General features: G+C 41.7%; 1 protein-coding gene across 7 annotated transcripts in view; it reads left to right on the top strand.

Annotated features, from left to right (window-relative positions):
- RAP1B (RAP1B, member of RAS oncogene family) overlaps window positions 1-23,219 on the top strand; it is a 461,814-nt gene that overhangs the window by 39,097 nt on the left and 399,498 nt on the right. For 4 of the 7 annotated variants that reach the window (XM_086919008.1, XM_086919011.1, XM_086919010.1 and 1 more), the window contains exon 2: window positions 21,089-21,163. The exons of 2 other annotated variants lie outside the window; for them this stretch is intronic. The gene's annotated coding sequence lies outside the window, so the exon portion shown is untranslated. The remainder of the gene's footprint in view (window positions 1-21,088; window positions 21,164-23,219) is intronic. One more of the 7 variants, XM_086919009.1, reaches the window with a different exon arrangement.

The following is a 23,219-nucleotide window of genomic DNA, read 5'->3' as shown; positions in this document are numbered from 1 at the left end:
CCGTTGGTGATCTGAACACAGCAAATATCATGGATGAACTAGGAAATGAAATGACATCTGCATCATCCACTGTCGGTGAATATAGAGGAATTGAGCAACAATCCCCTGTAACTGATTTCCGTGCTCCTTCCCAATTCAATCCACAAATGCCCTACGACGCCATCGATACTTTCTCAGAGACAGTCATACAGGACCTCAAGAAATTAAGGACTTTACCAGCAACTAAAAACAAGAAATCGAAGATGAAGAACAATCTAAATAAAGGACAATCCACTGCACTTATCAACATGGCAAAAAGGGAAAGAACAATTATAAAACCCTCCGACAAAGGGGGTAATGTTGTGCTCCTCACAAGAGAACAATATTGTGAAGAGTCTTTGCGACAATTGGGAATGGAGGAGAATTATCGAAGGAGTGACAAAACGGAATACCAGCTTAGCATCCAAGCCTATAATGACTTACTAACTAAATGGCAAAACAAAATGATGTTGGATGTAAATGAATTCCTGTTTCTCCGAAACACCGAACCTGTCACTCCGACATTCTACCACCTTCCCAAGGTGCATAAAGATCTTGAATGTCCACCGGGGAGACCCATCGTGTCCTCGAAAGGAGGACTGACAGAAAATTTATCAATATATATTGACTCTTTCCTATCTTGTTTTGTTGTTGAACTGAAGTCCTATGTTAGGGATACCAAGCAATTCTTAGAACAGCTTGAATTGATCACCTGGGATACCACATATGTTCTAATCACATTAGACATCACAAATCTATATACAAGCATAAGACGTAAGCAGGGTATAGAGGCTGTCGGGTATTTTCTGCAAAAAAGGCCCGCTAAATTTATGGAACACAACACCATGCTGATAGAATGTTTGGAGTTCTGCCTTATGAATAATATATTCTTATTTGGCTCTGAACTTTTTAAACAAATCTCAGGGACTGCGATGGGAACCTGCTTCGCCCCCAGCTACGCAAATCTTTTCGTTGGCTGGTGGGAGGAGCAGGTGGTCCTAGCAGGAACCAACAGCAAGTGGGCAGAACATGTGGTATGGCGTCGATACATCGACGATCTTTCTTGTGTGGCGAGGCTCCACCACACAAGCGGAAACATTCATTGAGGACCTAAACAAAAATAATCTTAATTTGAGATTCACAGCAGATATCAGTACATCAGCAGTACATTATTTAGACCTGAGAGTTTTTGTGCACAGGGATAAGTTAGAGACAGCCCTATATAGGAAACCCACGGCGGGGAATAGTAGACTACATGCCTCAAGTAGCCATCCCCCAGTCTCATTCGAAGTATCCCCTATGGGGAGTTACTTAGGTTGAGGCGCAATTGTTCGCAGGACACAGACTTTATAAAAGCAGCAGAGGAATGTGTTGCGAGGTTTCTTATGAGGGGTTATGATCGGGCAGAATTGGATAAGATCTACAAAAAGGTAGTCGGGATCCCTAGAAAACATCTATTTGAGAATAAGGAGAAGAAAGATCTATCCACTGACATGAAAAATACATTTCGCCTGATCACCACTTTCTCTGACCAGGCCAACATTTTGAGAGGGATAATTACGAAAAACTGGCACAGCCTTCACACAGATCCTATAATAGGGAAGGATGTTCCCATTAAACCCCTTATAACTTTCAGGAAATTGGGTTTCTCTGGTTTCAGGTGACTGTTGACAATTTTGTCTTTGATCGATCTCAAAGTGAGTGCAACCCTTAAAGACATGAAGGGATTCTTCCCATGTGGGAAATGCCGAGCATGCGAAAAGAGTAAACGAGTCTTATCTTATAAGATTCCAGGGATGTCCCAATTGAAACACATCAAACAGTTTATCACATGTACGACTCCCTATGTTGTTTACTGTCTTACTTGCCCCTGTGGACTCCAGTATATTGGAAGTACGATTAAAAATGAAAAAATGCGAATTTTAGAGCACCAACGAGCTATAATGAACAAAGATATGGTATACCCTGTAGCGCGGCATTTCGCAGAGGCACACCAAAGTAACAGGGAGCTGTTACAGTACTTCGGCCTGGACCACATACCCCTCAATCCTAGAGAGGGGGACCGACTACTTAGTCTTCGTAGACTCGAGTCACGTTACATCATTGACATGCAAACAAAACACCCACAGGGTCTCAATAGTGGGGAAGAATTAACGGTACATTTGGGAAAATGATGGATGCAGTTGAAATATGCTCAAATGTGATGAAATTGATAGTTTGTTGAGTTGAGAAATGTGAACTTTTGACTTTGAAATATGAAATTGCATATGTATGAAACGGCTAATGCACTATAAACTGACTCATGCGGGGGACCTGTGTAGGACCCTTATGGTGAGATAATGGGTCATCTCCTCAACAATTAGCTATGCTATGTTCTTAAAATTTGGAATGTGACTACGAAATCTGGATAATTTAAGAAATCCTATTCACCTCTAGGATGGCACGGTGTGGTGATATGCCAATACACGGCTTTATTTCGGTATTTTTATTAATTTCAGCCTTGATTTAATGTATTGATTGGTAATATGCATGCACATTTGATTTAAGAACCATCAGAATCACGGATGTGATTGATGCATGCATACCTACATATACATGTTATGTTTTATGTTATGTTAATATACATTTATTAAGCGCTCGTACGCCCAGGAGCTTCATGGCGCTATCGGAGGGAACATAACACAGAATAAAATACAGCTCAGCAGTAGGCCTGGATAAACAGCCAAGTTTTAAGAGAATGTCTAAAACTGAGAAGATCTCCACTCATTTTTATACATGTGTATAAATGTTTGTGCTCTCATGCTGCTGAAACGGAGAGTACGTTAGCGCTTTGCGATGCAGTGCTTTGCCGATACACTGCATTATAAAACATGACCTGAAGGCCATTTTGGCCTTTTCTGACATATAATTGGAGTTTTTCCTAATGTCGATTGTAGTATTTAACCTACTTTGAAATGGCCGCTGCATTTGCGATGCTACAAATTGTAGTCCGTTTTTCAGTTTGTTGGTAAACTTTATATGTTGCTGCCAGACGGTTGAAGGTGTAAACACTGACGAAGGACTTGGCGTCCGAAACGCATCTGTTGCACGAAGTGTTTGTGGGCTGAAAATAAAACCTTGCCGCCTTACCTCTGGAGTGCGCTTCACATTTCTTGAAGGAAATGGTTTCTGAGTGTATATATATATATATATATATATATATATTAGTTGCACTAACTATATATCGCGCACCCGCAATCCACTGCTGATGATGTCACATATTACATCATTCATGACATGGTCAGTGACATCACTGATGACATCACTGATGACATCTCAAATGACATCACTGATGACATCACTGATGACAACATCCAGTGACTGTATGTTTCTGTAAAGTTAAAATATGTCTTACATATTGAAGAATGAGTGGATGTATAAGTGTCTGGATGAAGGATTTAGTAGGTGCATGACTGACTGTATGAGTGAGTGATTAAATGTGTCTCACTGAGTGCATGGGTTAGTGACTAAACTGTCTTAATTTGTGCATCATTATGTCTGTTGTTCTGTAAACTGTTGCATGTGTTGATAAGTAGCTATATGAGTAACTATATGGGTTATTGATTGGTTGCCCAAGTATTTGTATGGGAGACTGAGTGTGTGTGTGGGTGGCTGGGAGGTGTATGACTCTGTGCATAGATGTGTGAGCAGTTGATTCACTAGATGTATGGTTTCAAAAGTGCATGTGGAAACAGCTGTATGGGCGGTTGACTGTGTGCATGAGTGTATTGGTGAGTGAATGGATATCTCAGTGCTACATGTCAAAGTAAGTACATATGTAAAACACAGTACATGTGAGAGTTGACATATATAAATAACTGTGCATAAGAGCCAGTGAATGTGTGAGTGGCTGTATGGATCATTGTGAACTTGTATCAGGGATTGTATAAGAGAGTAAATATGTGTTAGTATATGTTTGAATAAGTAAAGTTTGTATAACTGTATAGTTGAGGAAATGGACGTGTGATTGATTCTTTGCATGACTGACTAGGTGTGTGAGTAACTCCATGGATGAGTGACAGTCTGTGAGTGTCTGTTTACACTGATTGTATCTAAGGTTATATTAGAGTCTGAAGAGGTTCATCGTATTATCACATGAATGATATCATCAGTGATGTGATCAGTAATGTCAAATGAGATGTCATCAGTGATGTCATCAGTGATGTCATTTGAGATGTCATCAGTGATGTCATTTGAGATGTCATCAGTGATGTCATCAGTGATGTCATCAGTGATGTCACTGATCATGTCATGAATGATGTAATATGTGACATCATCAGCAGTGGATTGCGGGTGCGCGATATATAGTTAGTGCAACTAACTATATATGGAATTTCAATGGTTTTGTGTGAGTAAAATAAGGTTTTGTAAATGCGAATTGCTAACTATATATGGTCTATAACCTATGTTTTTTTCAGTGAATTTTCAAGGTTTTGTAAATGCTAATTCCTAACTATATATGGTCTATAACCTATGGTTTTTTCAGTGAATTTTCAAGGTTTTGTAAATGCTAATTCCTAACTATATATGGTCTATAGCCTATGGTTTTTTCAGTGAATATATATATACATACATATATAAACATATATCATCTGTATATCTATATAAATACAAACATAAATGCATGCATACATATACTTATATGCATACAGATGCATGTTATTTACATGAAAGTTGAAAAAACACTAATAAAAGCAAAGCTAAAAAGCCACCTCATTACAAACAGAATGGCTTTAACTTAAACGAGGGCGAGATCTATTGCATTTTCAATGCTTGTTTACTTTGGTTCCATCCGTCACACATTTGCCATAAATTCTGAATGTTAGCACTCTAGTTGCACATTAGATCACTGTAGTAAAGCTACTGCTCACCAGGGACGTCTGCTGCTGGTATTCAAAGTGCATGTTTCAGTCTGCATGTCAGAATTTTTTTAATGAAATAGAAGAGGATTTGAGAAGTCACTCAAAATGATCCCTAATTTTTCTTTCTGAGGCACTAATCATACTTTCTATGGCAAAATTAACCCCCCCATGTTGTTCCTTTTTAAATTGAGTGTTTTCAGACTTACCACTTCATTCCAATCAAGATGGCTTCTGGTGTGCCATACTTTTGTCATAAGTAAGACTGTTAGCGCTCTAGTTGTTCTTTAGAACACTCTGGGACATTCTGTCATTGGGCTATACTTGGGGTACATCTGGGTGATATTTGGGCTATATTTAGGCTCTTTTGTCTCTGGTGGCCATCTTGGGAGACTGTATATCAGAATTTTTTAATGAAATTGAAGAGGGTTTGAGAAGTCACTCAAAATGTGCCCTAAGTTTTCTTTCTGCAGCACTAATCATAATTCATATGGCAAAATATACCCCCTCATTTTGTTCCTTTTTAAATTAAATGTTTTAAGAGTTACCACTTTATTCCAATCAAGATGGCTTCCTTTGTGCCATACCTTTGTAATAAGTAGGACTGTTAGCGCTCTAGTTGTTCTTTAGAACACTCTGGGACTTTCTGTCATTGGGCTATACTTGGGCTACATCTGGGTGATATTTGGGCTACATTTGGGCTCTTTTGTCTCTGGTGGCCATTTTGGGAGACTGCATGTCAGAATTTTTTTATGAAATAGAAGAGGATTTGAAAAGTCACTCAAAATGTGCCCTAATTTTTCTTTCTGCAGCACTAATAATACCTTCTATTGCATAATATACCCCCTCATTTTGTTCCTTTTTAAATTAAATGTTTTAAGAGTTACCACTTTATTCCCATCACGATGGCTCCAGGTGTGCTATACCTTTGTAATAAGTAGGACTGTTAGCGCTCTAGTTGTTCTTTAGAACACTCTGGGACATTCTGTCATTGGGCTATACTTGGGCTACATCTGGGTGATATTTGGGCTACATTTGGGCTCTTTTGTCTCTGGTGGCCATTTTGGGAGACTGCATGTCAGAATGTTTTAATGAAATAGAAAAGGATTTGAGAAGTCACTCAAAATGTGCCCTAATTTTTCATTCTGCAGCACTAATCATACTTTCTATGGCAAAATATACCCCCTCATGTTGTTTCTTTTTAAATTAAATGTTTTAAGAGTTACCACTTTATTCCAATCAAGATGGCTTCAGGTGTGCCATACCTTTGTAATAAGTAGGACTGTTAGCGCTCTAGTTGTTCTTTAGAACACTCTGGGACATTCTGTCGTTGGGTTATACTCGGGCTACATCTGGGTGATATTTGGGCTACATTTGGGCTCTTTTGTCTCTGGTGGCCATTTTGGGAGACTGCATGTCAGAATGTTTTAATGAAATAGAAAAGGATTTGAGAAGTCACTCAAAATGTGCCCTAATTTTTCATTCTGCAGCACTAATCATACTTTCTATGGCAAAATATACCCCCTCATGTTGTTTCTTTTTAAATTAAATGTTTTAAGAGTTACCACTTTATTCCAATCAAGATGGCTTCAGGTGTGCCATACCTTTGTAATAAGTAGGACTGTTAGCGCTCTAGTTGTTCTTTAGAACACTCTAGGAGGCTGCAGTAGAACACAAAGGAATCAACTGACAGTCTCTGTCCTTGTTGGATGTACATGTTTTACTGAGAATGTCAGACTTCATTTTCACATGACTGAGAAAGATAATGTGAATTTACAGAAAATATGCTTTCAGTTTAGCTTATAGATCCCCTTCCAAACCACTGTGGGAAAATCATGAGATATTAGTTTTCTTTCAAACAATATTCATGATATCACAGCAGAAGGTTTTTTCACATGGTAAAATCACCTTAGAACCCACCACAATTCCTAAAACGAGTATGGTACCATCAACAAATGATTTATAATGTAACTAAAGTCCTAAAACCCTCTATTAACTACAATGCTTTTTAATGAGGTGCTATCATGTATATTGGTCCCAAGATGGCTGCCAACACTTCTTGGATGAAGTGCTGACAGCCAATCAGATCAGATGTGTGGTTAGGCTCCGCCCAGATATATATATTTTTTTGAACCTAAATTACTCAAAATCCACTGGAGCACATATATTGAGACCTAGCAAAGGCACATCGGGCTAACAGTCCCTACAATTTTGCCAAGTTTCGTGCAAATCCATTCAGCTGTTCGAGCTAAAAGTGAGGCCAACCGCCCTATGGAAATTAACATGGGAAAAATGCATTTTGGGACCCCCCTTTTTTCTCGGCCCCCCCTTGATGAAACCCCCCCAAATTGTCAGGGTCTGCTCAGAAACAAAATGTTCCATTTTCCTGAAGATTTCAGCCAATTCCGTCCACAAACGCCAAAGTTATTAGACATAGAATTTTCAAAAATCCCATAGAGAAAAAATCCTAACTATATATACCTACTGGCGACCGCCAGTAGGTAATATATATATATATATATATATATATATATATATATATATATATATATATATTATAATATTTTTCACAATTCAGGGGTATTGAAGCGCTTGTTCCATCCTCCATCTTGCCATAGTGCTAACACCAGGTGATGGTATTGGAGCTCTTTCAGTGCTCACCAGTTGCATTACACAATGACAGATTAATTGTCATAGGCAGGGGGATGTAAGTGAATTTCCCAGAATCCAAAAATGTCCAGCTGACTCTGACCTTTGAACCTCGTTCCCCTGTGTGCAGCTCTGGCCCTTACGCCACATCCTCACTGCACTTCAAAGCTCCTCAACTGTTTCTCACTCACTTCATGATTTGTTCAGCAACACCCCATCAACACAGAACAAGTATTGGCAAAGCCAGTAGATCGACAATGCTCGAGTTATTGGCCTTGTCAGTGTGCATGTCTTTTAGCCATGTTGTCCAGTAGCACATCTGCTTTCCAGCATGGCTGAAAGTCACTGAAAAAAGTCGTATGATGTGGCCAGCACAGGCCATGTCATATCGCTTTTTTGTGTTCGATGCGGTAGGACAATAAACTTAAATTGGGGGGCGAAGATACTTGGCGTCAGCTCAATATCCTGTCATTCTGGGCTTTCAGTAACTTTCATCCATGTATAACAGCAAATGTGCTGCTAGACAACAAGTCTAAAAAAACTTCACATTGACAAGGCCAATTAATAGCTTGAGCATTACTGAGATCTATTGGCTTTGCCAAAGCTTGTTATAAGTGGGAGTAAAATATGCAAGGTAATGAGAATGATGTCAAAACCATTAAGCTATCCCACATGTGCATTGTGAATTTGATGATTACTTTTTCTTGTAACTAGAGAGTTTTCACCCTTGGGTAGCAATATCTCCTACTGTAGGCAGCTATCTCATATGCCATCCTGCAGGGCTTTATTTTATTTTGTTTGTCCACCATGGGCTAAGCCTTTCATTGATTAACTGGCTCTGCGCCCCTTACAAGTGTTTTACTAGTCTGTACTAGCTAGACGCACCTCTTCCCTTTTCCTTTTGGTTCCATTAATTGTGATTTCTTAATGGTGGACAGCATAGTTGTTAAGGAACCTCCTGTGCCTTCGTACAAGTGCTTTAGTGGTCTGCTGGATTTAAAATAAATCAAGCCTTCAAAGTAAGTTACTAGTTTTGAACAACATATTCATTCCATCCACATCCATTCAGCCATTGCTGACACAATCTAATGTTCTCAAGTTCTTGACAGAACTAGACGAAATAGCTAGCACTTACAAATTGGCATATTTGTTTTTTTTTCTTTTTATTGATTTTCATTTATAGTGTAACAGCAATTTTACATGAATACCATTCTGACACTGCGACACATTGCCAATCAAATGGTACAGTATAAGTCTCTACACCCACCCCCTTCAACCCACTGTAATCCATTGACCACAGCTAGAAATGCCTAAGACACACTAAATGTGATCCTTCTTTCACATGTAGTCCCACGGCACAAGCAATTATTAATTAAAGATGGACTATCCAGTAAATGAGAGGCATGTTGGAGAAGCAAGAATCTCTCTTCATGTTGTGCATTATTCTGTAAAAGTAGCTCATTGTCTGCTAGTTAGTCATGAAACATATCCTGAAAATTCTAGGTCCGTAAAATAGCAACCCTGCCGTATTTTGTTGCTCTTGGAAAGCTTTTGGTTTTATTCAGCTCTGGCCAGCCTTGGCTAAGTGCAGTAGCTGGATGTATATCATTTTGAATAAAAATTTGCCTAACCATGTGAAGGTAAGTTTTTGTAAATTCTATTAAGGACATTGAGGCGAAGATTATGCTTTTATCTTCCTTCGGTTTAATTCAGTATTATCAAGCCATAGATATTTAACATTTTTCCAAATTACATTCCCCATGAACAGAAGGGAAACGAAGAACAGTTTGTCAGTCATTCTTTCATTATCACTACACGGAAACCAACAAAGTCTATCCGCTCTGCTTGGACTCCCTCTTTCTTCATGCGAATCACGCCAAAAGTTCATACTCGCGAATCCTGTTTTAATCTGTTTTCTGCAAAGATACCGAATATCAGTATTCGTTTTGGACCCTCATCTGAGTCAACAGGATACATTACAAGCACATGAGTCTGTGAAAAACAACGAGTCTCTTAAGACCCCCAATGCTGCCCGGTGGCAGGATCCCACCTCTAATTCACCTTGGGTTCGTTATCAAAAATAATGAGGCAAGCGCTGGGAACTGGAAGACAAGAAAAAGGTTTTTTACTCTCTAGAGGAGAGCACGTCAACTGCAGATACTAGGATGTCTTTAGGGAGGTGTTCTGCTGGCAACTCCTTCTGGCTCTCCTTTTATACAGGTTTGACACAATGCATTTGTTTATTAATCCTGGTTACAGGCTTGGAGTCTCCACCCCGGGCAGGTTTGTTACACAAGCCCAACATTGTTCCATCCACAAAAGTGTAGGTTTTTGAATGGTGGAGAAGAAATGAGTGAGAGACTGTGGAGAAGATTGAGTGTCAGAAGTATATAAAGTTTCGTAGAAATGGGAAAATGTAGCAAGAATGTCAGCATCCTTATGTTGTAAGTGTGCACTAGTATCGTAAACCGATTCAATGTTCACCTTATTGTGCTTAACCTTTAAGTAATTAGCAAGGATTTTCCCAGCTTTATTCCTACCACCATAAAACTTGGCACTTGACTTTAGCAAATACAAAGCAGCATCTTCAGTAGACTGCTCGTTAAATTTGAGCTTAGCAGCGACTAGAGCTGTCAGACTATCAGAGGAATGTGAAGTGAAATAGGCGTGTTCCAATCGCTTAATGTCATGAAGGAAGGATGGAGTAAATTGGCGAGCAGTCTTTTAGCAACAAAATTAATAATGAAGTTGTGTGCAGCTGCTTTAAAAGCATCCCAAAGATTATGTTTTGAAACGGGTGGGACATCATTAAAAAGAAAAAAATCATCAAAAAAGGTAGTGAAGGAATAGGAAAACTTGGGATCTAAAAGGAGGGCATTATTAAAACGCCATCTTCTGGGGCCATCGACTTTAGGGATAACGTCAAGGCTAACTACCACAGGGGCATGATCGGAGAGCAGTATCGGACCAATTTCTGCCGCAGTGAGTGATTGAGCAAGATCATGGGAAACAAAAATATAATCAATTCGTGACTGGCAACGGTGAGAGGGTGAATAAAAAGTAAATTCTTGCAAAGTCTGGTTACATAAGCGCCAAGAGTCAACAACCTTATGTTGGGATATAGCTTGGGTAAAAGGTTTGTGATTTTGTGGAAATATAAGTGGCATCAGACTTTCTATCCAAAAAAGGGTCAAGAGGGTGGTCACAGTCTCCCGCAAGGATGAAATTATCATCCATAAATTGGGTAATGCGTGGAGAAAACTCAGCTCAAAAAAGGGGTTCGCCGCTGGTGGGGCCATAAACATTAAGAAGAGAGATTGGAACACCTCTAAGTGATAGTCTGACATGTGTCCATCTACCGTTAGCATCTGATTCTTGGGAGATAACTGTAAAAGGGAGCGATCTGCGAACAAGAATAGCAACACCATTGTGCTTACCATCCCCTTGTGAAAAGAAAACTTCACCCACCCAACCTCTTTGAAGTTTAGCAGATTCTATGTCAGAAAGGTGAGTTTCCTGAAGGAAAGCAATGTCAACATTTAATTCCAGGAAGTTATGTTTAAAGACATAGTTTATACATTAAAGCAACAATTTTGTAATGTAAGAAACCCATAAAGAAATCAATAAAAGTGAGAAAATCAAGGGAGAAGAAAGGTGGTAAAAAGTGGAGGAAGGAAAAGAAGAGTGAGTTGAACAGGAAGAAAATAGTGTGCATTGAAGACGTACGTAACAATAGGAAAAAGAGTCAGGAATAGGAAGGAAGAAGGAGGTGAAAAAGAAGCGATATAGAAGAGGAAAGGAGAAGGAAAAAAGGAATTAGCAAAGAAGAAAGAGCTTGTAAGGAGAAAAAGCAGGGGAAGAGATAGTAGAAAATATACAAATTGATAAAAGGAAAGAGGAAGAAATAAGAAAACTACAACTTGAAAAGAGAGAGGTTATATCCGCAAAATGAACAAGAAAGTTGAGATACATGAAGGGAAGTATGAGAAAAAGGGAACCAAGAAACAAAAGGAAATAGGGGGAGAACATACCTACAAAAGGAGAGGGCAAAAAGGAGGAGGAGGATGATGAGGAGCAGGGGAGGGATGGAACCACACGGACGAGATAACTGAGGGCGGTAACTCCAAATTGGGGGAGGCAAGACATTCAGTGTGAGCAAACCACCAGGCCGGGGGGGGGAACAGTACGCAATGAAATGTAGATTCTGTGGAAACAAAAAACAATAGATATGAGGGGAGGAAAACATCAAGAGACGAAACAACGAAAATACAGTGCCGAACAGGGGTAAAAAACATGTGAACAGGCTATATAAATATGAGGGAACAAGAAACAAGGGAAGTCATATAAGGAGAAAGGTAGCATGACAAGCATGACAAAATCAACATGAACTAAGCGATTCAAATCAAGATCAACAGCAACTCAAGTGAGTCATGGAGGGAAAGCAGATGAAGAGCTGGAAAGGTCCATGTCAGATGCTTGACAAGAATTTAGGAAGCTCCGAAGGCGAACAGGATCTTCATAGGTCGTCGTCTTGTTATTATGAGTGACTCTGAAAAGACAAGGATGAAAAAGACTGTATCTGGCGCCAATGGAGCGAAGTTCTGGTCTCTTATCCAAAAAGGCTTTGCGACTGATGGCTGTAGCTCTAGCATAATCCTGCGCGAAGAACACTGTGGACCCTGACCATGTGAGGCGAGGAGAAGCTCTGGCTGCTGAGAGGACTTTAAGAAGGTCAGTATATTCCAGGAAATACATGATGACGCCCCTTGGTCTTTAAGAAGCAGAAGCGGAGGAAGAGATGCGGCCAAGCCTGTGTGCTCGTTGGATGTTAAGCACGGTACTTTCTGGTAAGTGAAGGAGCTTAGGAAGGAAGGGTTTGAAGAAAGCAATAGGGTAACTTCCCTCACAATTCCCCGCCAGGCCGTAAATGCGCAGGTTGTTGCGTCGGTTGCGATTCTCAAGCTCCTCGACCCGCTTCTGCAGAGAGGAATTCTGCGCATGCATGTGCGTAACCTTTGTGGAAGACTCCTGGATAGAAGAAACACTGCGCTCCACTGTTTAACTCTTGCATCCATCTGTGACCAGTTATCAGTTAAAACCTGTAACTTGGTATTGGTTTCCTCCATGAAGGGTCGAAGGGCCCGTATCTCCACCAACCACAGCTCCATAGATACAGCTGAAGAAGAGCCCGACGGTGATGTAGGGTCCTTTTTGAGGCGTTTCGTTGTAACCTTCCCTGAGGACTGAGCACGATGATCCGCACTGGACTGCGACATGAGGGCAACAGATGCCTGAGAGGCTTCCAAATGAGCCATCGCAGAAAAAACTTTTGAATTTTTAATGAAGATGCGTCGAGGAGTCATAGGAGCATGACCTGTTGCACCCCTATCGATAAGACTTGTGCCACCTCCAGAAAGAAAGACTACACGTGGGACGCTCCAATCTTGTGAAAGTCAACAAATGAACGGAAATGCAGCAGATTCTGCAGGAGCACGCAGGAGGGAAGTTAGGATATCCTAAGAAAGGCACTTCAGAAGTACATGAAAGTAGTAAAAATCACAGTCACAGAAAAATGTCCAGCTGGTTAAGCCATGTAGCCCTCACATAAGGATGCAGAGCAAAGAGTGGCCGTTGAGATGAGGAATAACAAATTGGCAAATAGCAAAAAGGAAACATCCAATGTAAGAATTCACTACAGCATAGCCAATAAAGGCATCCTGTGGGAAACGAGCAACAAGGAAAAAGCACATATGGTGTGAGGAACTGCAGGCATAAAGAAAATCCAATACTCAAAGAGTGTAGCAGGAGTATATGAACTATGGTGAAAAGCCTGCATAAATTGCTGCCACAAATGACCCAGGTGAGGAGAGAGTGTTAGGTAGAGGTAAAATGGCCGCCAAAAATTGAGATAGCTGAAGCGACACTCATAAGAGCAAATAAACAGGTCTGGTGGCAGGAACATCCAAATTAATCAAATCTTGGCTCACCATGAGCGCTGTGAAAGGCTAGAATCCGCGTAGGAGCTCGGCATGAGTTGAAGGGCAGTGCACTGGACGCGCTTCAGGAGCACAAAATGGCAGCCGTGGCCGTCATGAAGCCGCGGCAGCCGAGTCCTTTGTCAGAAAAGCACCAAAAACTGCTGTGGGAGGTGGGAAATCAGTTCCGCAATGTTCTCTCCACTGTCCGATATTACATTCCGCCGCTTCAGAGTGTGAATGGAATACGGGAGCTGTTGATACCCCCGGCCGGTACGGAGCGCTCACGTCGGAGCCGCCATCCACACCGGGCGCTAAGCCACGCCCCCCTGATTAACTGTTCTTAGTTTACCTAATGTTCATGAGAAATGTAGTTTGAAAAAGTTTTAAAATGGCTTCTGTTTAATAATATTGAATTCAAGTGAAGGAAGATAAAAGCGTAATCCTTGCCTCCGGTCCTGACATACAGTTGAACTTATCCTAGGAATAAATGACCCCTCATTAGGGTTTTAGATCCCTAATATTTATCATCAGTCAAAACAATACTCTTACCTAAATGGGCATTTCCGTGCACATCCATTCTCCTGTTTAGAGAGATTGCATTCTACCCTTCTCTAACACTTGATCATGGCATCTCGGAGGTGCAAAAACTCAATGTTGTTCGAATTTAGCGGTATATATGTTTCATCCGCCCCACATTGAAGTTATGGCAGTTATCATTGGATGTTCCAATACATGCTCATTGCCCGCCTCATCCAGAGGCACCTCTGGTTATAGAATGCAGTGTCCAGAGATTAAGGGTTTCCCCCAAAAAATAGTGTGAACAAAACAAGAACTAAGATTCTTGAAAAATTCAAAAAAGGAGAAAGTCACCCCTGTGCTTTAATGTGAGGTGAGATTCTACTTACGTAAAAATAGACTGATACTGCAAAAAGATTGAGTTACTGGATCTTTTAGTATTTATATAAGATTTGTCGACATGTTTCAGCTCCTTTTGGCCCTACTTGTGCTGACTCGGGGGCAGAGTCAGCACAAGTCGGAGAACTGTACACCACGCGGCTCTATGCTCATAGAAGCGGCACCCCCCTGATGGAGAATACGACTTTCCCCAAACAGATTGCGGAGAGTTAAAATAACAGAGTACCAAAAAGTGAGAACTCTAAAATACTACACTAATCGTGTGAGTAACTAATTTGTGTGCGTTAGTCCTGACGAAAGCTCCACAGACCCTGTAGGGCCAAAAGGAGCTGAAACATGTCGACAAATCTTCTTGTCAAGACTGGGCTTCTTAAGCAAAGGGATGACCATTGCCTGCTTCAAGGCTTGCGGAACCACTCCCTGGCTCAACGAGAGATTCAGGAGAGGATTCGCCAGCGGATTTATCACGTCCGCTATTTTTGCCAAAAATTTGGCCGGGCAAGGGTCCAAAGGCGACCCAGATTTGAGATTGCCCATAAGCGCTAAGGAAGCAGGGGCTGAAATAGGTGGAAACACAGCCAACGTCGGACCAGACGGGGCCAGAGGGTACATGTCCTCCTCAAGATTAGTCAGCCCCGCAGGCACCACCGGTGGGAAAGAGTCCTGTATACGTTTAATCTTGCTAGTAAAGAAATTAGCAAGGTCAGAAGCCCAGGATTCAGAGGAAATCTCTTCAGATGTATTAGATCGCGGAGCCATGAATTCTCTCACAATTGTAAAAATCTCCTTACAGGAGTTGGAGGCGGCTTCTATCCTCCCTGCAAGGTAGGCTTTTTTTCCAAGGCGAATGTCCCTGTGATAGGCCTTGACCGCCGTCTTATAGGTCAGCCTAGCCACAGAGTCGTATTGTGCACGCCAGGCTCTTTCGGCTGCCTTACACTGCTGCCGCGTAGCCAACAGTGCTGCGGTGAACCAAGTTTTTGAGGGTGTTTCATCTTTCTAGCCAATGGTTTAGAATTGTTACAAGTGTCCTTTTCTTTTGATTAAACCCATACTCACCAGGGGAAATAAAACAGACACAATTGTTTCCTCTTCCCTACCAGTTGATTAATTATCTCGTAAGTGCAGCCAGCCATATTGCTCAACTTCCAGCTACTCGTCTAGAAGTGTGTGAATGGCTGGACGTGAATAATATTTTAAAGTCTTCACCCTGTGATATCAAAGAAAAAAAAAATGCTTTTCAGGAGCCACTTTGCTGAACATTTCGGAAAAGAACATGTGAAGCAGGTGTCTGCAGAAAGAAAAAGCCTACTGACAGAAAAAAACCTCCATGGTCAGATCGGGAAGATGATATTCAAGATAATGATGAGGAATACAGCAAGATGAACTAGATTGTTGTAGTGAAGTAGTGTGGCTCACTGGTTAGAGGCGGCAGACCCGAGCGCAGAGGACGGCCCGGGACCAGGGTTCGATTCCCGGCGCGGCAGGTTTCTGGACCAGGGTCAGCGGACTCGATAATTCTCTCGCCTCGGTGCCCACTCTGATCAGCGATCACACTCGGCAACTCTGGGCATTAGCTTGCCTCATCTTCACTAACGGCCCCACCAGACCGCCGGGGATGCCTGGTCTCACCCTGGAGATACCCATTAAGGGACCATCTCTCAGGGAAGCCAGGAAGGGTTTCGCAGCGGTCGAAGCGCCTTGGGACCCTACGGGTAAGTAGTGCGCTATATAAATGCCAATACATGTGACACACACATTCCACAGTTCTGTAGGTTTACATACTATAGAGACCCACAAGGCTAGAGCATTGGAACACTAGGCTCTGGTGTGGACCGGTTGAAGAACTTAAACTGCGACTCACTGCATTACAATGCAATCTATCTTTTCTAGTTTGTGACTAAACATGAGGCTGAAATGTCACCAGGTATATCCACCATCTTGGTTTGGGAAGTGAGTAATAAGGTCTATGGCGGAGCAAGCTTAGGTAAAGCTGTCATTTCAAGTAGGTAATGAAGAGTGCATGCACAGGTTCTAAATCGGATTAGGCTTTCTCAAAACGTTTTTTAATACTCAGATAAAGTAATTGACAGCCCTGCTACCAAAGCACAAAGGGTGCTTGAATGGGCCCTGGAACCATCAAGGAACACTGAAAGTGTGCTTTGTTGGAAATATTGATAAGCCTCAAAGCATGGTGTTTCCCTGACACCATAGAACAAGGCCCACCCAGCTAGTTCTGAGGCCTCTTGAGTGCACCATTGATCAGATGTGTAGCTGCTCTGAGCAGCGTCCAGGCCCCATGCACAGAAGGTATTGGAGTGGCCCCTCTGTGATTCTGCAACTAACGGAAGCAGTCCTGCGGCTGAGCCCGTTAGCTCCACTGTGCTGCCCAGCAGTGGACAGAAGTGTGGCATGCCGGATGTGCATTTCCTGACTCACTTGTGCCTTTCTCAGTTTTTAGAGTACTGAAGTAAATTGTCGAGCTTGTCTTTAAAACAAAGGCTGTCCTTAGCAAAAATGTCTACATATTTGGGGAAATTGATTCCTGTTTAAAGTTTCAAACTGCAAGGACCAAAGACCTGTAAAGAATTTTCTAGACCGTAAAGGTTGATTTTTCAAGACCCATCTCCAACTAGAACATATTACAATAGCATTCCCTCATTATTGTGTACCACTTATTCACTCCAAGAATGGTCTCAAGGTCTACAAAAGTGCAAAAAGACACACAGTACCTTTAAAAATAGCAAAAGCTCTGTGGGTCCTTTACCCCCTGCATGCTTCTGTCTGCCAACGGCCGTCGTGGGCACTACCTTCGTAGTGCTGCGAACTTCTGGTGGCCAACGCAGCCCCGCCCACTCCGCTAAACTGCCAAACCGCGGCGGAATTGCCACCGCGATTAAGGAGTAACCGATTTCTTTTGTGTACCTTCCAGCTGATACTTTTGACCTTTCTTATGAATTTATGTTCTCCTTTCTTTATTCAAGCTATGGCATGGTTTTGGTTGAGAGGTTTTCTAGAATAAGTATCCCCAACAAGTTCATGGGGAATTTCCAAGTTTCTCATAAGAAAGGATGATAGCACAGTCACAGGTTTTTCGAAGCTGTAATACTACAAAAAAGAGACTTGTTCACATTCAACCACAAAATACCTCAATTTTGCAGTGATTAGCAAAGAACGGAACCATGAGGAAGTTTAAATCTTTTCAGACCGAGAACTCCTTAAACACTCCCAACTTGTACTATTCCTGTGTTCGGTGGTGATCTCTGCACAGAAACAACATTTCCCTTTGTGTTTACCTTTCTGAAGCCTCTTTTCCTCTGTTGTTCCCTACATACAATAGGTGTATAAAGAACTGCACTAAATGGGAAGGCTGTCCTACTGAAATTTAGTCTGCTGCTTTCACCACTTCACGTCACCTGCTTCTTAGATCAGCAGTATGGAACTCCTAATGCCCAATGCAGAGGACGTATTGTTTTGGGTCAAGTACTGCAAGTTCTACTGTTTTGCTGTGTGAATCTTTTCTGCATTCACATGCAGTGCATTATTCCTCCATCTAATGCTAGTGTCCAACCAGTTGGTCCTGTAACTCCAAGTCTTGAGCTACATTTTTATCAAGAACTGCAGTAAAAAAGTGATGTGTTTTCCTTGTAAAGTTAAAGAAAGGCTATGTTTATTTTACATTGCTATCAGGCTGATGATAGCAGAGCCTGAAGCTGATCAGTGCTTCACTCAAATATATGACTCATGTGGATCACAGAGGTTCTGAACTGAAGCACTGAGACATTCAACTTTAAAATACGTCATTATCAACCTAATTTTGAATGTTTTAACCTGTTTACTGCGGCGGCAATTCCGCCGCGGTCTTGGCATTCTAATGCACAGGCGGGGCCGCGTCGGCCAACGGATATGCGCGGCACTACCGAGGTAGAACTTTATAAATAAATAGTGCTTGCAACGGCCGTTGGCCGACGCTCGCACGCAAGGGGTTACTGGAGAGCGACTTGAAATGGAGAGTTAATTTAATGATTAAGTTAACTCTTCATTTTTATGTTCTCCATTCTTAAAGTGTGGCATTTACAAACCGGCACTTTGCTCCCAGTGGCTGGTACACATAAGTTAAAAAATAGTCATTTTCTTTTAAATGGGAGAAATTTAAGTGAAGATTAATGTTTCTATGAAACATTAAGTTTTAATGATTTTTCTCTACTTTAAATTAAGACAATTAAGTCCTAATAATTTATGAAGCATGTTTCTTCACTTTAAATTCCTCACGTTTAAATAAATTACTGTATTTTCCTGTTCTAAATATGGCATCATGTCTACAGGCCACTGTGAATAAAATGCCTGCCATTTGTAAGGAGTCTTTGACTTGGGAGAAAATTAAAATGAAGAGTTTTGTGTAATATACATATACATACAGTTAACTCTTCAGTTGAATTTTCTTCTGTTTTAGAAGTGTCGCGTTTGCACACAGCAAGTATCTTGCTCCCAGTGGCTGGGAAGGAAATGTGAGTAATTTAAAGTACAGACATTTTTTCCTTAGTACGAAGATTTTTGTAGAATATTTTTCTGCACTTTAAATTTCTCCCATTTATAAGCAAAATGGTTCTTATGTTTGTGTTGTACATGTAATAGTGCCACATATGGCGAAAGTTATGTCCTGTGCCAAAAGTACTTACAACACAGGTTCAAAGTCACCCATACACATATATCCCATTCATTCATACACGTTCATACATCCCCACAGACCATGCACTCGCTGACTCAAACGGCAGCTCTATAATAGTACAACTAGTCACAGTATTTTGTCCAAACCATAGCATCGGGCTCCATTGACATTAGATTTAAATTCAATGAAGCCAGGTGAGGGGGGTGTCTTGTAACAATGTGCGAGTTGCTTGGCCTTCAGTAGCTCACAACCATTTTCTCTGATCAGAAGTTGCTCTCATTACAGAAGAGGTTGGAGACCCCTGATATACATTAACATTTTGTGAAATCGAGATAACATGTACAAGCAAATTTGGCAAAGTGTTTCACAAGATACTTCCTCAGAAACTAAAGTATGAAAGGGAGCAGTGGTGTATCCGGAACTCTACTGTAATCAGAACTCTGGCATATTCATAGATCTGTTGTAATCATAAAGCAGCCCTCAATACAAGGCTGCTCTTAAACAGAGCCTGTGAATAGTCCAATATCTGACAGAAATAGAACCCTAGTATGTGTAGGTGTTTGCTATAATAAAAAATGTGTATTCACCAAAAGCTTCCTAGAATCCAAACCATGACAGAGCGCGAGCCCTTACCTAATCAGAGAAGATAATATCAGAGCTCTGATACGAGAACACTGTCATAATTTGATATGTCAGTCCCTTGTACAAGTAGAAATGTTATCAAATTGCCAACTCTGTAGATAATTTCCAGTCACCCAAGATATTTTTCACGGCCATGTATATTCTGTAAGCACCCACTCCTGTCATGACAGCATTTACTAAGACTGGCACTTTATAGAAGATGTCGGTTTGATTCTGACCTGAGGTATGATTTTTTTTCTTGCATAGTTTACTGCTTGGGAATCAGTCCCCAGGTGCTGGTAATAGAAAAAAAGCTGAGCACAAGTGAGCAAACAGTGCTTCCCTGTCATATACTGGTACCTTGATTTCTTCTGGACTACCATTTCTCGCACACTGTCTGCTTTTAACTATCGAACTATAGCGCTATTTTTCACCTTTCAGTATTAGTGCGCAAGGAGGGACAGCTAGGTCTCAGAAACCAATACATTTCGGCCTCGCTCCCAACACATTTGAACTATTTCGTGTCTTATTAAAAATGTAATGCGAAATTCCTAATAGGTTTACAAAATAAACATTGGCATTGGAATTGGGTGAGTCATTACCCTGATATAGATTCCTATCCAGGCAAGTGTAGCATACGTTTCTGTTTGTTTATTTGGCAGGGCCAGATCATGACTGTGGTTACAGCATTATTAACTTGTTTACCTCCCAACAGTTTTTAGTGTTATACCCTCTGACTAATACTCGGGGGATTGGCGTTCGGTCAAGAGAGCTGGGATTAACTGCAATCCTGTCAAATGATGATTTTTGCTCTTTCCTCTGCCTCGCGCGCCTAGGGGCTGTTAACTAAATTGTGGCATGGCGCTTTTTTTTCCTCCTTCAACACCCCCACGTTTCTCTGCTTCCACCACAGATCGTCAGTAATTGCTGCTACATTAAACTCCAGGAGTGCATTGGTATGGCAACAATCGAGAAGAAAGGATACCTCCGTGATAAACTAAGACTTGTCGTGTGTCTCAGTAGCGCTAATCTATATTCAGCACTTTCATTTGTAGTAGAACAAATGGGCTGGTTTTGGACAGCTTTGAGGTATATTTGTTCAGTATGGGGACCTCAGACATGCATTTCCTGCTCTTGAAGATATGTTGCCCTAGTTGCCCTAGTAATTATTTTGTGAAGTGGTGGGGTAAAATTATGTTTTGTTAATAAGTTGTGTATTTTTCGTCTTGGTATGAAGCTAGTAACACGGTCCTGTTTAACACTGTAGTTAAACGTATGTTGAAAATATTGCATATTAAAGCTTTTTCCCTTTCTGTTTTCATTGTATTTACTGCACCCAGTTGGCCCTGCATCTCTGCTAAATAACCCCACAGATGCCTTTTACTTGGATGATCATGGCAAGTAAATGACTACAGGTTTGTTGTAACATTTATGACTGTTGTTAAGGCAACTTCAACTCGACCATGTCTCTACACTAAATTTAACTACTTTTGTAACTCCCCCACATACTGCTGGCCTTCACCATGGTAGGATGTGCCATAAAAGTTTACATACTGACTGGTTTCCAGCCAAAACCTCTCCTACCCTCTAGTCCATTTAGGAATGTGTTCACAGTAGTTACTGCTAGTTGTTGTCCACTGAAGCCTCTACCGTCTCGAAAGCATTGTGCCTGCTTTATGTATTTCCCTATGTGCCCTCGTTCCATGTATGTCTCAGCTGTTTTTGGAGTGCTAAGAGGGATTGATGCACTAGTTTGTTGGTATGTGGTGTGTAGCTTGGAAATGCACACCGTTGGACGGGGGGATAGAACCCTCACATGACCTACCTAATGCTGATGTGACCTAAATGCCTACCATGAGGTAAATAACTTTCATATCTGTACTGTGTAACCATGTGGAAAGGTGACTCTAATATGCGTTTTATAGTTGATTATTTTAATTTCTTATTGTATAGAAAACCTATAACACTCACAGTTTTGGGTATGTTCCCTCCCCATCACCCCCCGGAATATTCATTTACTTTTGCTCTTGACCAGAATACATTTGATAGTGGGTGAGAAGCTGTATGCAAGTATTTAGTGAGATGCCATCAAACTTGGAACTGTGTGCTTGTTTAACTGTCTTTGCTCATAGGCCATATACTTTCCAGGGTAGAGAACTCAAACTTTTGACAAGAAATGCAGAGCATTTTTTCAAATTACACACCACATTATTGGTTTATAATGCTTTCACAGTCAATTCAGGTGTCTTTAATTATTGAATTGGATCTGTTGAAGGAACCTTTACAAAGGATATCATTTTAGCCCATGGTTCTTTAGCCCTCAGAGCCTTAGTAAAAGTATCTTAAGTCATCACAAACCATCTTTCTCTTATTATAGGTCTTGTGACCATGGGGTTTGCTTGAATCTTTATTTTCAAATGAAGGGGCAGGTTTAAGTAAACACTCCCAGTGCCCAGCCCATGTTACCATTTTTAGGTCTCGCGCCTGCGATGCATATGGCTAAGCCATATGCCATCGCGCAGGCGCGATACTATTGTTGGCGGGTCTGCTTCCCAGGAGATAGGAGATGTCACGCGCACGCTCTGGAAAGCGATCGGCGCCGGCCGCGCGCGTTTCCCAATCTCCTGTCTCTCTGGGAAGCACACACACGTGGAGTGTGTCTGCAGGATATTTTTTCCTCACTCATCTGACTCTCCTCCAACCGCACTGGGGCGTTCAACCAGTCACCTTTGCCTTCAATTTTTTTTTTTTACCCAGTTCAGAGGTTTCCCTTGTCCTGAATATCTGCAGATTCAGACCCCTTTAATATGGCCGTCCGCATCCGCACATCCCCTGTCTAATCAAAACGCCATGTGCCGGTTCCAGCTTCCAGACATCCTTTGATTATGAAAGATATCTCTTTTTTTTTTATCTCCCGCATTCCGACAGACTCGACCAGATTTGCACCTTTGCAGCGCTGCAGCAGCCCCCGGAGAAAAGCACCGAGTTCTATTTGTCACCTGTGCCTAAGGCAGGCCAAGGCGGGTGGAGGGAGCCGGTTCCACCCGCTCCCTTTACAGAGGGGCCTCGCGCTCTTCGCCTGCGCCGGAATGAGGCTGAGGGGTGACCCCGGTCCTGCACGGCAGATGCCTGCGTTGTGTTTACAAACATTGTAAAGCGTGGCCTCGGGACGTTTAAAACCCCCCTCCCACCTAGCATTCCCTTTATGTGCGAGAGCGGCCCAGGGGCTGGGGGTAGGGCGCGCTGCGGACCCCTTAGAGCGCCTTGTTTACTCTCCTCGCACAGTTTGAGGATCTAACTCCAAGTTCCTCGGGTCTCTCCACAGCAGGGCCTCTTTACGCTCTTTCCGAGCTGCATAACAGACGGATACAGTCAACCTACAACGTAAAGCAAACCAAACGTGTTCTTTCCTCATTTCTTTGTGAGTATGACAATGGTTGCTTTTGGAAAATAGTCCGATTGAGTTTTAAA

This window comes from Lissotriton vulgaris, chromosome 1_1 (assembly GCF_964263255.1).
Source record: "Lissotriton vulgaris chromosome 1_1, aLisVul1.2, whole genome shotgun sequence".
In the NCBI taxonomy this organism is placed as follows: domain Eukaryota; kingdom Metazoa; phylum Chordata; class Amphibia; order Caudata; family Salamandridae; genus Lissotriton; species Lissotriton vulgaris.
Note: the sequence above shows the minus strand (reverse complement) of the source record. Positions and strands in the feature narration are given on the sequence as shown.